Below are 15362 nucleotides of genomic sequence, written 5' to 3' on the forward strand. Positions count from 1 at the left end.
TGCATCGGGCCTCTAGTGAGGTATAAATTGACTAAATATGTATAGGTTTTATTATTGTGCTTATATTATTTTCATTATTATTGCAAAGATTAAAATTTGTTAGACAAGTATGTTTAATTCTGTGCATAAAAGTGACTATGATCCTTGATTCAAGAAACTCTTAAAAATATCATTCTGATCTAACACCTGAATATTTTAAAATCTCTATGTTTTTATATTTATAGCTAAAATCTGAGACAAGATTTCATGCTGATAAAAGTTAAATTCTCAATCCATAACATCATATGAGGAAAACAAGTAGGGAAAGTGGTAGAATAAAGAAAAGGAGGAAGAGAGGGAGGACACAAAGAAAAGAGATAAATACAGGGAAGGGAAAGGGAGAGAGAATGAGAGAGGAAAGTAGGAAGAGGGCAAGAGAAGCATCCTCAATTCAGCCTCACACTTTCCACTAGCTACTGCTACCTATCACACTTTACCTTCATGCCCAAATGTTTTATCTCCAAATTATTCCTGCCTCAATTGTCTTCTCACCTAACCCTCATCACTCCACAGAACTCAACAATTAAGATATTAATTTTCCTTTCAATTACTATTAAATCAAATGAACGCTCTTATCTTTCTTTAGTTCTCCAGAGCACTAATACTAATGACCCTCCTTTACCTTGAAAGTTCCCTTGGCACCTGTGAACCACTTTATCCTAGACTTCCTCCTAACATTTTGACTAATTTTTCTTGTTCCCTCTCAACCTTAAGATTCAGTTTTTTTCATGTTCTGATCTCAATATTCACATTATTCTTACCACTTTCAAAACTCATTATTTAAATTTTCACCTATAAGCTCCACTCTGCAGAGGTCCAGATCCATATATTCACCTAACTACCAGACAGTTCCATTAGCTACCTAGTAGGTACATCAAACTTACCCATCATCTTACAGAAACCTGCTTTGTTTCATGCTTCCCATTTTAGCTAATAGTATCTCGATGAACTATTTGTCCAAGCCAGAAATGATACTACTAAGGGCTGACTTTATTCCAGTCACACTGTGCTACTAACAGTTCCTGATTATGCCATGCTGTTAAATACCTCTGTGACATCACAATATTACTGCTTAAGTAAAAGCCATAGCTACAGAGTCAGAAATGGAATTTAATTTCAACAATAACAACTTCTTGTTATGCAGCCTTGGGCAAATACGAATCGATATAAACCACTGATTCAGTATTCTGAAAATGGGGAAATATGTACCTCAAAATGACAATATACAGCTTTAATTAGATAATATAAATAAGCTGCTTGGCTGTACCAGATTGGTACATGGTAAATATTCAATAAAAGGAAACTGTCATTAAATTTCTTTGATCATTTGACAACATTCAAAAAAAGCCTTTTTAGGACTCTTTTCACCTACTCCATTACCCACCCAACCACAAAATTTTAATTCCCTCATCAAAATATTACAATTTTGACAAAGGAAATAATGATATTAAAACATTACATATCAATCTATGGGACACATTTATAGCAGTGTTTAGAAAAAATATTTATACCACAGAAGTATAGTTTATAAAAGCTGATCCGATTAGAGCTAAAAAAAAAATTAACCCTAGCTGGTTTGGCTCAATGAATAGAGCGTCAGCCTGAGGACTGAAGGGTCCCAGGTTCGATTCTGGCCAAGGGCACATGCCTGGGTTGCGGGCTCGATCTCCAGTAGGGGGCGTGCAGGAGGCAGCCAATCAATGATTCTCTCTCATCATTGATGTTTCTATCTCTCTCTCCCTCTCCCTTCCTCTCTAAAATCAATATGTTTTATAAATAAATAAATATAAAATAAAAATAATTAATGCTCTAAAATTGGTCCAAAGCATTAAAAATAAAGAAAAACTTCCTTAGCTTACATAACAGTAACATAACATTAATAGCTAAGCCTGATAAAGACAATACAAAAACAGAATAATTAGAGATTATTAGAGTATCACATAAAAATAATGAGGCAAAAGTTCTAAATCAAATGTTAGTAAAGAGAGTCCTACACCATACTGAGAACATGTTTTGAATGAACACGAGAGATTTGTTCCAGGAATACAAGGATAGTTCATTATTAGGGAATTCATTAATACAATACATCATACTGATAGGCTTAAATAGAAAATGATGTTTTATCTCTAAGACTGAAAATGCTTTCAGTAAAAATGAACACTCAAGAAAATAGGAATTGATGGATACTTTCTTGACATAATAAATATAGACCTTAGTCCTAAGTCAGCATGTTAATTAACGAGAAAAAAAAAGATCAAATTAGATTAATTCCTCTACAGTCAAAAACAAGACAAGGATGGATGTCTACTATCTCCATACCATTTAACATTGCACTAAAGGCATAAGCCAATGCAATTAGGCAAGATAAATTAAATAAATGTGTAAAAATAGGAGAAGAAAAATTATCTCATGTTCCTACTAAAGTCAAACAGTAAACACAATCAGTAAAGAAGATATAAACTTAATGAATAGAAATGAATAGCATTCATATGTAAAAATAATAGGGGATTTAATGTTAAAGAAAATACTACTTTCCATAGCCACAAAAAAGATAAAATATTGAGGAATAAATTTAGCAAGAAGAATGAGGAAAACTTTAAAACACTTCTAAAAGACTCAAAGGTATACCTGAACAAAGGTAAAGATATCCCTTGTAATTAGGGAACTAAGTATCATAAAGATGTCAATCCTCCCTTAGTTATTTTACTTTAATTTTTAAAATTATTGTTGAGAGTATTAAAGATGTACACCTCCCCCGTCCCATTACCCCCCTCCACCCAGTTCCCACCCCACCCCAAGCCTTCACCACCCTATTGTCTGTGTTCATAGGTAATGCATATATGCATATAAATTCTTTGGTTAATCTCTTCCTGCCCCACCCTCCTCCCTTCCCGCTGAGATTTATCAGTCTGTTCCATACTTCCATGCCTCTGGTTCTATTTTATTCATCAATTTTTTGTTGTTGTTCATTAGATTCTTTGTTCGTTTTTGATTTTTAGTTTCAATTGTTGATAGATATGTATCTATTGCCATTTTATTGTTCATATTTTTTCTCCTCCTCCTTGTTCTCCTTCTTCTTTTTCTTCTTCTTCTGATTCTTCTGCTGCTGCTTCTTCTTTTTGTTACTAACTGCTTTCTCTTGCTGCTTTTAAGATTCTCTCTTTGTCTAACTTTTGTCATTTTAATTATAATGTGTCTTGGTGTGGGCCTCTTTGGTTTCTTCTTGTTTGGGAATCTGTGCTTCCTGGACTTGTAAGTCTATTTCTCTCACTCTAGGATCTTAATGAGCGTTTCATGGGTATTAATGAGACTTTCAAGGATCTTAGTGAGATTTTCAAAGACATGAAAAAGGACCAGTCAGAAATTAATCATACACTAACTGAAATAAAGAATAATTTATAGGGATTCAACAGTAGAGTAGAGGATTTCAAGAATCAAATCAATGATTTGGAATATGAGGAATAAGAAAACAACCAATCAGAAGAGCAAAAAGAAAAATTAATCCAAAAATATGAAGATAGTGTAAAGAGCCTCTGGGACAACTTCAAGCATACAAACATTCGCATTGTAGGGGTACCAAAAGGAAAAGAGAAAGAGCAAGATATTGAAAACCTATTTGAAGAAATGATGACAGAAAAAAAATTCCTTAATTAATTTATAGACCTAATATAAATCCAATAAAAGTATCAATAAGCTTTTTTTTCTATAATGGAACTAGACAAATGGACATTAAACATCACATGAAAGAAGTAAAAATACAAAAAAGACAGGAAAAAAACAAAAAAAAATATAAGGAGGGTACTAGACCCTCTTATTAAAATATACTAATTTTAAAACTATACTAAAACATACTATGTACCTTATTAATATAATACTGCATTAAATTACATAAAAACATAAGATGCACCCTTTATAATTTAAACAGTTTGGTGTAGCAATTAACAGACTAGAAAGTCCAGAAACAGACCCATGTCAGTGTGAAACTTTAGTATATGGTAGGAGTGGCATTTCAAGTAACTGAGATAAAGATGGGCTTGTTTATAAAAAGTGCCAGGACAACTGATTAGTCATTTGAAAAAAGATAAGATAAAATAAATAAATAAATAAACTCCAAATCAATCAGAGATCAAAACAATTTTTAAGAGAACAGGGGAAATATGAGTGAGTTCCTCTTTACCTTGGGTGTAAAAACAAAAAACAAAAAGAGAAGCTTTTTAACTATGACTTGATTCCAAATACAAAAAAAAAGATTTATACATTTGACTCTAGGATAAATAACAATGTTTTCTGCAAAAAAATATCTTAAATAGAATCAAGAAAAAACCGACAAATTTAAAAAAAAAAGATATGTGTAATTCATATCACAGGTAATGGCTAATATTCCTAAATAATAAAAAGAACATTTAAAACTTGGGGATGGGGGGAGGGCGCGGATTGCAAAAGAACAGCCTATAGAATAATGGGCACAAAAATGTAAACAGTTAATTCACTAAAAAGAAAATCTACAAATAGGCCTTACATCTGTAAAAAGATGCATGTGTGCCCTACCTGGTTTGGCTCAGTGGGTAGGAGCGTCAGCCTGCAGACTGAAGGGTCCCAGGTTCAATTCTGGTCAAGGGCACATGTCTAGGTTGCGGGCTTGATCCCCAGTAGGGGATGTGCAGGAGGCAGCCAATCAATGATTCTCTCTTATCACTGATGTTTCTATCTCTCTTTCCCTCTTCCTTCCTCTCTGAAATCAAAAAGTTTAAATAAAAAAAAGATGCAGATGCATGCATCTACTCATTTGTCATAAAGGAAACACAGAAAAGATAAAACTAATGAGACAGATAGGTGGAATAAAATGGACAGGCAGAAGAAATGAATATTGAGAAATATCTCTTCACTGAGTAGTTGTTTTAAAAATGGTTCTGAGTTTTAGAACCATGTCAATGTTTCACATACTCAATAAAATAAAAATAAAATAAACCAGCAGGGAAATAGGGGAGTTAAATCCTAAAATTAAATACAAAGAGCAACAAGTGAATTAAACCATATTTCAAATGAATAACTTAAGCACAATTACAAGTGTGGGGGCAGGAGGGTAGGATGTGTGGAACTAACGTAAGTTACTTTCGGACACAATATTTTAGACTACATGGCCTCAGTATAAGAAAAAAAAGAATGTTAAATAAATATTGAAACAGAAAGAGGAAGAAGAAAATAAGGAAGAGGGGAAAAAAAGAATAAAAATAAAGCAAATGTAAAATGTTAACATCTGAAGAAAATGAATAAAGAGTATATAAAATTATTTGTTCATTTCTTGCAGCTTTTTGGTAAGTTAAAATAAAATAAAAAATCAGAGAAAAGAGGTAAAAGGGGAAATATATAACAGACAAGAGTTTCAGAAATTACTCATAAGGGGGAAAACCTGATATCAACAAAAGTCTTTCCCATGCAAAGTGCTAAAGAAACACTTGGTATTACTAAAAACGTGTATAAGAATACTCCTAGAAGTACTCTTCAAATAGCAAATAAGTGACAATAGCCAAAATGCCCACAGTCCAATAGTTAAATGAGCAGTGGCATACATTAGAATAGTTTTTAGTCAGGAACTACAGGTTCCTGCATAAATATGCAACAACATGGATGAGTCTTAGAAACATACATTTGAGCCCAGCTGGCATGGCTCAGTGGTTGAGCATCGACCTACGAACCAGGAGGTCTTGGTTCAATTCCCAGTCAGAGCACATGCCTGAGTTGCAGGCTTGATCCCAGTAGGGGACATGCAGGAGGCAGTCGATCAATGATTCGCTCTCATAATTGATGTTTCTCTCCTCTCTCCCTCTCCCTTCCTCTCTGAAATCAATAAAAATATATTTTTTTAAAAAGAAACAAATTTGTGTAAAAAGTAAATTGCAGGAGAGTTCACACAGTATTAACCCATTTTATAAGGCACATAAACAAACCAAACTCTTTAGAGATAGATGTACATATTGGCAGGGAAATAATAAATATTTAGGACAGTGGTTTCTTCTGGGGAGAAAGCAAGAGGGAAATGACAGAAGAGGAGTACTAGAATTGATAATGTTATATTTCTTAAGTTAAATGGTAGATTCACAAGTGTAATTTTGAAATATAACAAAGAAACAATAATTACACATGCTTAAAAAAATAATGCTGAAGACTTCTTGTTTTAATGCCCTTACTGGCTATAGTGCCATGTTGGGCCATGTTTTCTCACAGATCAAAACTTGCTCTGGATAAATAAGTTAGAAAAAAAAAAAACTAATAGGGACCAATAAGTTTACTCAAAGAAATGATGCTTTTGTGAGAAGACGTCAAGAATCAACACTAGCTGGCAAACAAGATTTGGAGTTGCAAGCCTTTCTGACATCCTGCTTATCACATCAATTCTTATTTCAGACATAAGAAATGCTGAACCTAAAATGACTATAATTTACATGTGCTTTCAACTTATGAAAAATTAATGGGATTTTCAGAAATTTGTTTGATTTGATAATATAAATGATTACTAAATATATCATAATCCACATCCTATTTTTAAAATAAAATGAAAAAACAAATGAGTAGTGCTACAAAATAAGAGAAAATAAAAATGTATCACCATCTACATGGAAACAAGATTTTTTCCAGTTATTATCTAAGTTTTTCATTATGCCGGAATATACACATCTTCACTGAATTTTAGGTGACTGTCCAATAACAAAAACTCACCTTCAAAAAATCAAAATCAGTAAATATTGTCCACATATATAGACCCAAAATATTAATAATTTTTATTGTATACATGTTTGTGTTTTTGTAATCCTCATTTGAGGACATGCTGGAGAGAGAGAGACAGAGAAACATCTATGCGAGAGAGAAATATTGACAGTCTGACCCAGGAATTGAACCTACAAGGCAGGTATGTGCCCTGACTGGGAAAGTAACCAGCATACCTTCAGTGTACAGGACAAAGCTGAGGACAAAGCTCAACCAACTGAGCTACTCCGGTCAGGCGACTGTATACATGTTTTATATATGTTTTTGTAATATATGGGGAAATTTAAGCTTAATAACAGAAAAGCACAAATTCCAATATGTAAAATATAATTATCTCCTCATCTAGACAAGAAGACACAATTTAAAGTTTCAGACTTCTATAGTATTCTTTGATCTATTAAAAGTTGACTGCTGTCAGTTTTCATGCTCAAAATCTTTAAACTAAGAAGATCAAATGTACCCAAACAGGAACCAACTCAGTCAAAAATTTTTGAAGAAGTAGAAATTTACAAAATTTGTATCTTTGGAAATCTTAATTTGTTTGCTGGATTTTAAGTCTTAAGCAAGAGTACAGAGACAGTGTGCTTCATTTCAAATGAAAATTCCTTGATTTCCTAACACTTGGATACAAGGTCAGTATACACTCCTTTACAACTATAATGCTAATCTAAAGTGCAATTAATGGCAGTTTCCCATCTTTAACATAATGGTAATTCAAGTTCATTGGGTGTATCATTTTTCATTGATGGACCTCTTCTAAAACACAAACAGCCCAGACAAGCAAAGGACACTAAGTTTCCAAATAGTATGCAATTTTTTTTCCAGTAATTCTGCTTGTGGTCAACTCTGTTTTGTTTCCATAAGAATAACACTTATAAAGTCTAAACTAGAAACAGGTGTAAACACCCATGCATTTAACTATACACAAAGAAATCTGTTTATCCCTGTTAATGGTTAAGTAATCCAAGAAGATAACACCAATAAAATGATAATTTTTACAACTTTTTACTTAGAAAATATTTTTTGGTCTTTAATTTTCATTCAAACACTTTCTTACCCAATCCCTGCCTCTCTTTTTCAGAATTCTCCCATCTCATAGGTTTATTAGAGGTTGGTGATTATCTTTCAGAATATTCCATCTTACTCAAATCCTCTGATACCTTAATTTACTGGTATTTTCAGGTCATTATATGAACCCACCTTTACTATTCAATGCTCATTCATTTTTAAAAATAACTTATTGACTGAAATCACACATTAATGGAAAACAAAGAATATGAAAGAATTTTGAAAGATCCAAATAGCATATCTAAAATTTAAAAGAAGATTTTTAACTCAATACAACATGATGAGACACTTAAAGGAAAAGATGCTTGTACTCTTTCAGGACTCCTTTAACTGTTCATTCATTAAAAATACAATTGCAGAGTAACAACATATTCAAGACACTATGCAATGAATGATACAACACAATTCCTTACATTAGAAAATTCGCCCTAATAATATCATACTGGTATTGCAAACAAAGTATTTAGTAGTTAGATATTATGAAAAGACCTGTTATTGTTAGTAGGGTTGATATTACTATTGGGACACCCCAAATATCAAATGATTAAAATAAAATACCAGTGGGTTTGCAGGCAATAAGCATTTAATAAGCCAATCTTCTCTTGAGGATGTATTTAAACACTTAATAGGAATTATTTTAAAAATTAAATATTTAAAATATAACATAAAAATACATTATTGCTCCTCAAATAAAAGGTAAAATTTGATTCTCATAGAGATATAAAGTGAATATATGGGAAAGATGTATTTTTTCTATTCATACAATAAGGGAACCAAGTCAAGTTAGATCTAATTTATTGGGAGTAGAGCAATGTTGAAATAAATTGCAAATGGAAGTGAAACATTTTTCCAAAGGGGAGAAGAAAGTTAATCAATATTGTACTAGACACCACAGAAGTTATATGTCTACCTACAACACATACATAAGAGCTCAGAGATAATGCACAGAGCCAGAAGGAGATAACTCTGAAACTTGTGCTGAATGTAGACAGTGCATAGTTTTCATTAAAAAACTATTTCAGCCGAAACCGGTTTGGCTCAGTGGATAGAGCATCAGCCTGCGGACTGAAAGGTCCCAGGTTCGATTCCGGTCAAGGGCATGTACCTGGGTTGTGGGCACATCCCCAGTAGGAGATGTGCAGGAGGTAGCTGATCGATGTTTCTCTCTCATCGATGTTTCTAACTCTCTATCTCTCTCCCTTCCTCTCTGTAAAAAATCAATAAAATATATTTTTTTTAAAAAAAACTATTTCAGCTAAGAATAGCTCAAATTATTTAAGTTAAAAAAATAAAAGGAGAAAGAACTGTCATTGACTGAGTGTAACTTTGTACCAGGCATTATGCAAAATGTGTTTGTGTGCCAAATTATTTGATCCTTACAATAACAACCATTTTCCAAATAAAGAACCTATTGCTTTAGGTTTAGCTATTATGTTCATAATGTCACAGCTAGAAGATTGCCAAGTCATGATCAAAATCCATATCCATTTGACTTCAAAGCTCACACTCTCTACTCCACAATGATTAAAAATACAAGTTAACACCCTGGCTGGTGTGGCTCAGTGGTTGAGTATCAACCTATGAAGCAGGAGGTCATGGTTCCATTCCCAGTCAGGGCACAACCTGGGTTGCAGGCTCAATCCCCAGTAGGGAGTATGCAGGAGGTAGCCAATCAATTATTCTCATCATTGATGTTTCTATCTCTCCCTCTCATTTCCACTCTGAAATCACTAAAAATATATGTAAAAAAAAGAAACACAAGTTAACCGCATTATTTTCTGTGTTCATGGGTCATGCATGTATGCATATAAGTTCTTCGGTTGAACTCTTCTGAAGGCCGGGAAGAGGGTGGGAGTGAGGAGGAGAGGGTCAATGGGGGAAGAAAAAGGGAGTGGGGGGAATCTGTAATACTTTCAACAATAATGATAAATTTAAAAAAAAAATTTAAAAATACAAAATATCAGAGTTTTGTGTTTGGCTGTGTGTGTGTGCGTGTGTGTGTTTTCTAGTATATAAACAAACAATTAAAAATGTAAATCAAGGAAACAAAATATAGACCACTTAATAATAAAAGCATAAAGGAAGATGAAAATTTAAAAAGAATTTAATAAAACTAAATTTCTCAATGAAATCCATATATAAATGATACCAACCACTAAAGTTACCGGTTATTAAAACTTAAAAAGAAATAAAAGCATGCCTAACTAGCATACATACAATAATTTAACAATGCCAATTAAAAGAATAAAGTAAAACCAACAGTCCTCAAATAAATTACTATATTCTACTACCAATTGAAAGCAAAACTAAGTAAACAAAATTAGTTGAAAGTCTACTTCTGCCCTTCCAGTGAAACAAATGGCAAAAGAAATCTAATCATAATGTGTGAATATTAGCAAAATGCAACTCACAATTACTTCTTTCATCTTGTTCTTTAAACCTTCAATATAAAACTTGCCACAATTTCTATTCTCTTTAAGCTACAAAGATTATTTCCTATTCTCTCTTCTATGTGTACTAATCTTTCTTCAATTGCAGTTTTCTTCTCTTATTCTACTACTAGAGGCCCGGTGCACAAAAATTTGTGCACTCCGGGAGAGGGGGGGGGGGGCGTTCCTTAGCCCAGCCTGTGCCCTCTAGCAGTCTGGGACCCCTCGAGGGATGTCTGACTGCCAGCTTAGGCCTGTTCCCCTGGGGAGCGGGCCTAAGCCAGCAGGTAGACATCCCTCTGGCAGCCTGGGAGTCCTCGGGGGATGTCCACTTGCCAGTGGGAAGCAGGCCTAAGCTGCAGTCGGACATCCTTAGTGCTGCTGAAGAGGCAGGAGAGGCTCCTGCCATCACCACTGTGCTGGCAGCCGTCAGCCTGGCTTGTGGTTGAGCAGAGCTCCCCCTGTGGGAGCGTACTGACCACCAGGGGGCAGCTCCTGCATTGAGCATCTGCCCCCTGGTGGTCAGTGTGTGTCATAGTGACCAGTCATTTCCAGTCATTCTGCTGTTAGGGTCAATTTGCATATTACCCTTTTCTTATATAGGATAGAGGCCTGGTGCATGGGTGGGGGCCAGCTGGTTTGCCCTGAAGGGTGTCCTGGATTAGGGTGAGGGTCCCACTGGGGTGCCTGGCCAGCCTGGGTGAGGGGTTGAGGGCCGTTTTCAGGCTGTCCACACCCCCTTCAGGGTGGGGGTCCCCACTGGGGTGCCTGGCCAGCCTGGGTGAGGGGCTGGTGGCTGTTTTCAGGCTAGCCAAGCCCCCCAGCGGGGACCCTCACCCCATGGGGTTTGGCCAGCCTGGGTGAGGGGCTGAGGGCTGTTTTCAGGCTGGCCACAGCCCCTTCAGGGTGGGGGGCCCTACTGGGGTGCCTGGCCAGCCTGGGTGAGGGGCTGATGGCCATTTTCAGGCTGGCCATGCCCACAGGCAGGCTGGAAGCAGGTATCTGGGTTTTATTTATCTTCTATAATTGAAACTTTGTAGCCTTGAGCGGAGCTCAGGGCCAGCAGGGCAGGTGGGAAGCTTGGCTTCCTCCATTGCTGGGGACAACCCAAGCCTCCTGCTCACTCCAGCTTCATGGCCGCCACCATCTTAGTTGGGTTAATTTGCATACTCACTCCTGATTGGCTTGTGGGCGTGGCTTGTGGGTATAGGGGAGGTATGGTCAATTTGCATGTTTCTCTTTTATTAGATTAGCCTAGAGGCCCAGTGCACAAAAATTTGTGCACTCGGGGGTTGGGAAAGGGGTGCCTCAGCCCGGCCTGTGCCCTCTCGCAGTCTGGGACCCCTTGGGAGATAACAACCTGCTGGCTTAGGCCTGCTCCTGGGTGGCAGAGGCAGGCCCAATCCCTAGATGCAGCCCCTGGTTGGGCTAAGAGCAGGGCCGATTGGGGAGTTGGGGCGCCGCCCCGTCATGCACAGAGCAGGGCAGATAGGGAGATTGTGGCCCCGCCTCCTGTCACACACAGAGCCGCAGGGCGATCAGGGGGTTTGGGCGCTGCCCCCTGTCACGCTGATCCCAGTGCTGGGAGGCATATTACCCTTTTACTATATGGAATAGAGGCCTGGGGGCCGGCTGGTTTGCCCTGAAAGGTGTCCTGGATCAGGGTGGGGGTCCCCACTGTGGTGCCTGGCCAGTCTGGGTGAGGGGCTGAGGGCTGCTTTCAGGCTGGCGGTTGTTGATTGAAGCTCCCAACCGCTCCTTTTTTTTATTTTATTCTGGGCCAGCTTTAGCTCTGGCTCTAGCTCTGAGGCTTCGTATCTGGTTTGTTTTGGTTCTATAATCGAAACAATGTATAACTTCAGCTCTGAGATCCCTGCCTATATTTGTTAGAATGTTTCAAACTGCCAGCTGAGAGGCTGGCAAGGCAGACGGGGAACGAACGTTGGAGCCCGCAGTCACTGCAGCAAGCAAGCCTCATGTTCGCTTCCAGCTGCCTGGCTGCCGGCTGCCATCTTGGCTGACAGTTAATTTGCATAAGGATATGCTGATTAGCCAATGGGAAGGGTAGCGGTCGTACGCTAATTACCATGTTTCTCTTTTATTAGTGTAGATTCTTACTATTTTCTTTCTAACTGTCCATGCCACTCTTGCTATAAAGTTTTTATAAAGTATATTAAAACTTTTGACTTAATTACTATGTTTCTTGAACTTAAAATATCTTTTTTTCTTTTTCTATCATCTAAATCATAAAATAGAAACATCAAAAAAAAATGCTTTACAGCAACATACTGACAGGTATTAGTAGATTACAATGTAAGTCTCATTTGCCAGAAGCTGACTCACCCTATCAAAACGAAATAAAAAGCCCCATAATAATTTTCAGAGTTTACACAAGTATCATTGTATACAAATGGTACTGTTCAAGTTAGAGCCTTCAGGGTATTTTGCCCACATTTATGTCTGAAGCATCTACCAAGAATGTCAAACTTGCGGCCAGTGGGCCGCATGCCTTGTTTATTTAATACTATAGGCCCAATGCATGAAAATTTGTGCACTGGGGGGGCGGAGGGGTTCCCCTCAGCCTGGCCTGTGCCCTCTCAGTCCAGGCGACCTCAGGGGATGTCCGACTGAGGGCTTAGGCCCTCTCCCCCCTCCCCCGGGAGGCAACTGGTGGGCTGATCAGGGAATGGCGCCGGGAGCGAGGGGCAGGTCCCGCCTCCCATTGCCCCGCTGGTGGCCTCCCTCTGCAGGAGGCGACTGGGCAGGCCGATCAGGGGAAGGTGCCGGCTGCCGAGTGGCCGATCGCTCCTCTGCCACCGCTCGCCCATCACCACCTCCTCCCTATGCCTGCTGGTATGCGCCTTGGCTGGCCTGGCACCGCCTGCTCACCAGCCCTGCTCCCCTGCTGACCGGTCGTTCTGCCGTTCAGTCAATTTACATATTATGCTCTTATTATATAGGATACTATCAAAATACAGTACTATATTTAAGTATTCCTATCAAAGTTAACCAGCATCTACATACTATATATATGTATCCATCTATGTGGCTGTTTTTTGTTGTTAATCCTCTCCTGAGGATATTTATTCCAAGGATGGAACATGCAAGCCAGGTACATGCCCTTGACTGGGAATCGAACCCAAGAACCTTGAGTGCACAGACCAATGCTCTAACCACTGAGCTACAACAGCCAGGGTAATCTATGTGGCTTTTATAAACTACTAGAGGCCCGGTGCACAAAATTCATGCACAGGAGGGTGGGTCCCTCAGCCTGGCCTGCACCCTATCCAATCCGGGATTCCCAGGGGATGTCCGACTGCCTCTCGCAATCCGGGACCGCTGTCTCCTAACTGCTTGTCTGCCTGCCTGCCTGATCACCCCTAACCCCTCTGCCTGCCTGCCTGATCACTCCTAACTGCTCCCCTACCAGCCTGATCACCCCTAACTGCTTCTGCCCTGCCCCACACCGGGGACCCAGGATTCCCTTCTCCGGCCGGTCACAGGTACCCAGGACCCGGGCTTCTCTCCCTCTGGCTGGCCGCAGGCACCCAGGACCCAGGCCATCTTCATCCAAGCTAGCCGAAGCCACAGGGGACCATGGGTGGGTGGCTTTGCCTGGGCCATAGCTGCAGGCACCTGGGACCGCGGGGCAGGAGGCTTGTACCTCTCCCGGGCTGTAGACTGTCTGGTCCCATTCCTCTCTCACGAGCTTATTTGTGCCTGGCTGGTCCCCATTCCTCTCTCATGAGCTCATTTGTGCCTGGCTGATCTCCATTTCTCTCTCCCTAGTGTTGAGTATCTGAGCCGTTATGGCATGAGGGCATGATAACCATTTTCATATTAGCTCTTTATTATATAGGAGGATAATCATAAGAGTTTTCAACACTAGGAGGCCATCTTTTTATCAATAGGATAAAAATACTATTCTTAAAAAAACTTAGCATACCATCATATTCTTAAAATTAGATCTCTAAGTCCATCTACCAACAAACAAAAATGGGGACTCAAAAGCAAAATTTGAGCAAACTACATGTTATAAAACTCTAAATTCTGCTGGACATCATTATATCCTCTTTGCCAACAATTTAAAAGAGCTATTAGTCACCTAGTAGCCAGCAGTAGCTGTTAGACAACTAAACTCTTAGAATTACCTCCAAGAAATTTTATATACCCAAATCCAGAAGTATGTAATTTAAATAAAGTTCTATTACCATTATATTTATTAAAATTAATGAACTATGTGGTTAAAATAAATAGAAAATTGTGTACACAACTTGCAGATCTCAAAGTAAAAATAAAACAGGGGGATATCCTTTGTTGAAGGAATGTTTGTCACAAAAGAGTGCAGTGAAATGCTAAAATCGTATTTTTTTAAAGCATAAAAGACTAAAACAAGCAAAAATAATACAAAATTTAATAAATAATACCAATGCTGTAAAACCCTAAACTTTTTAAAAACGAATTCATGAATGAAGCTTTATAAACTGCTCATTTAAGGGAAATCATGTGAGGTTTAAAATATTCAGTATTTAACTCACCAAAAAAAGAGTGACAGTTAACTGCAATATGATCCTACATCTATAATTGACAACAACAACAAAAACCCACATACAATTGGCTTATATTGCCTTGATTAATGCTCATTTTATTGACTATAAAGGTATAATTTAGAAAAGAAAAACAACTCTGTGATCAGAGGTGCACCAATAACTTAAATGGATACAGGGTGTCGCAAAATCATGTATACACACTTTCACAGCTGATAGCTCAACTGATGCTTCTTTCTTTTCAGCCAGACTGAGCTTTGAACAAAGGAAAATGCTACTGGAAGTTTGAAAATGCAGTTGAAGTACAAACACTGCCTTTGTAATTATTCAAAGTGTGTCAACATTTTTTCAGGGGGACACAGGGTACCCCAAAGAAACGTATACACACTTTAACAGCTGATAACTCAATTTTCACTGCCTCCAGGTTTAACTGATTTGAGATAATGGGTGAGACCATGCTAAGCTTTGAACGAAGAAAATCTATCCACTAGACTTTTTTATGGGGATACATAAA

General features: G+C 38.0%; 1 protein-coding gene across 2 annotated transcripts in view; it reads right to left on the reverse strand.

The window, feature by feature from the left end:
* The window catches only part of CCDC91 (coiled-coil domain containing 91), a 348316-nt gene that overhangs the window by 187227 nt on the left and 145727 nt on the right, over nt 1–15362 (reverse strand). The gene's annotated exons all lie outside the window — the stretch shown is intronic.

This window comes from Myotis yumanensis, unplaced genomic scaffold (assembly GCF_028538775.1).
Source record: "Myotis yumanensis isolate MYYU_CA2020_CCGP unplaced genomic scaffold, mMyoYum1.0.hap1 SCAF_3, whole genome shotgun sequence".
Taxonomy (NCBI): Eukaryota; Metazoa; Chordata; class Mammalia; order Chiroptera; family Vespertilionidae; genus Myotis; species Myotis yumanensis.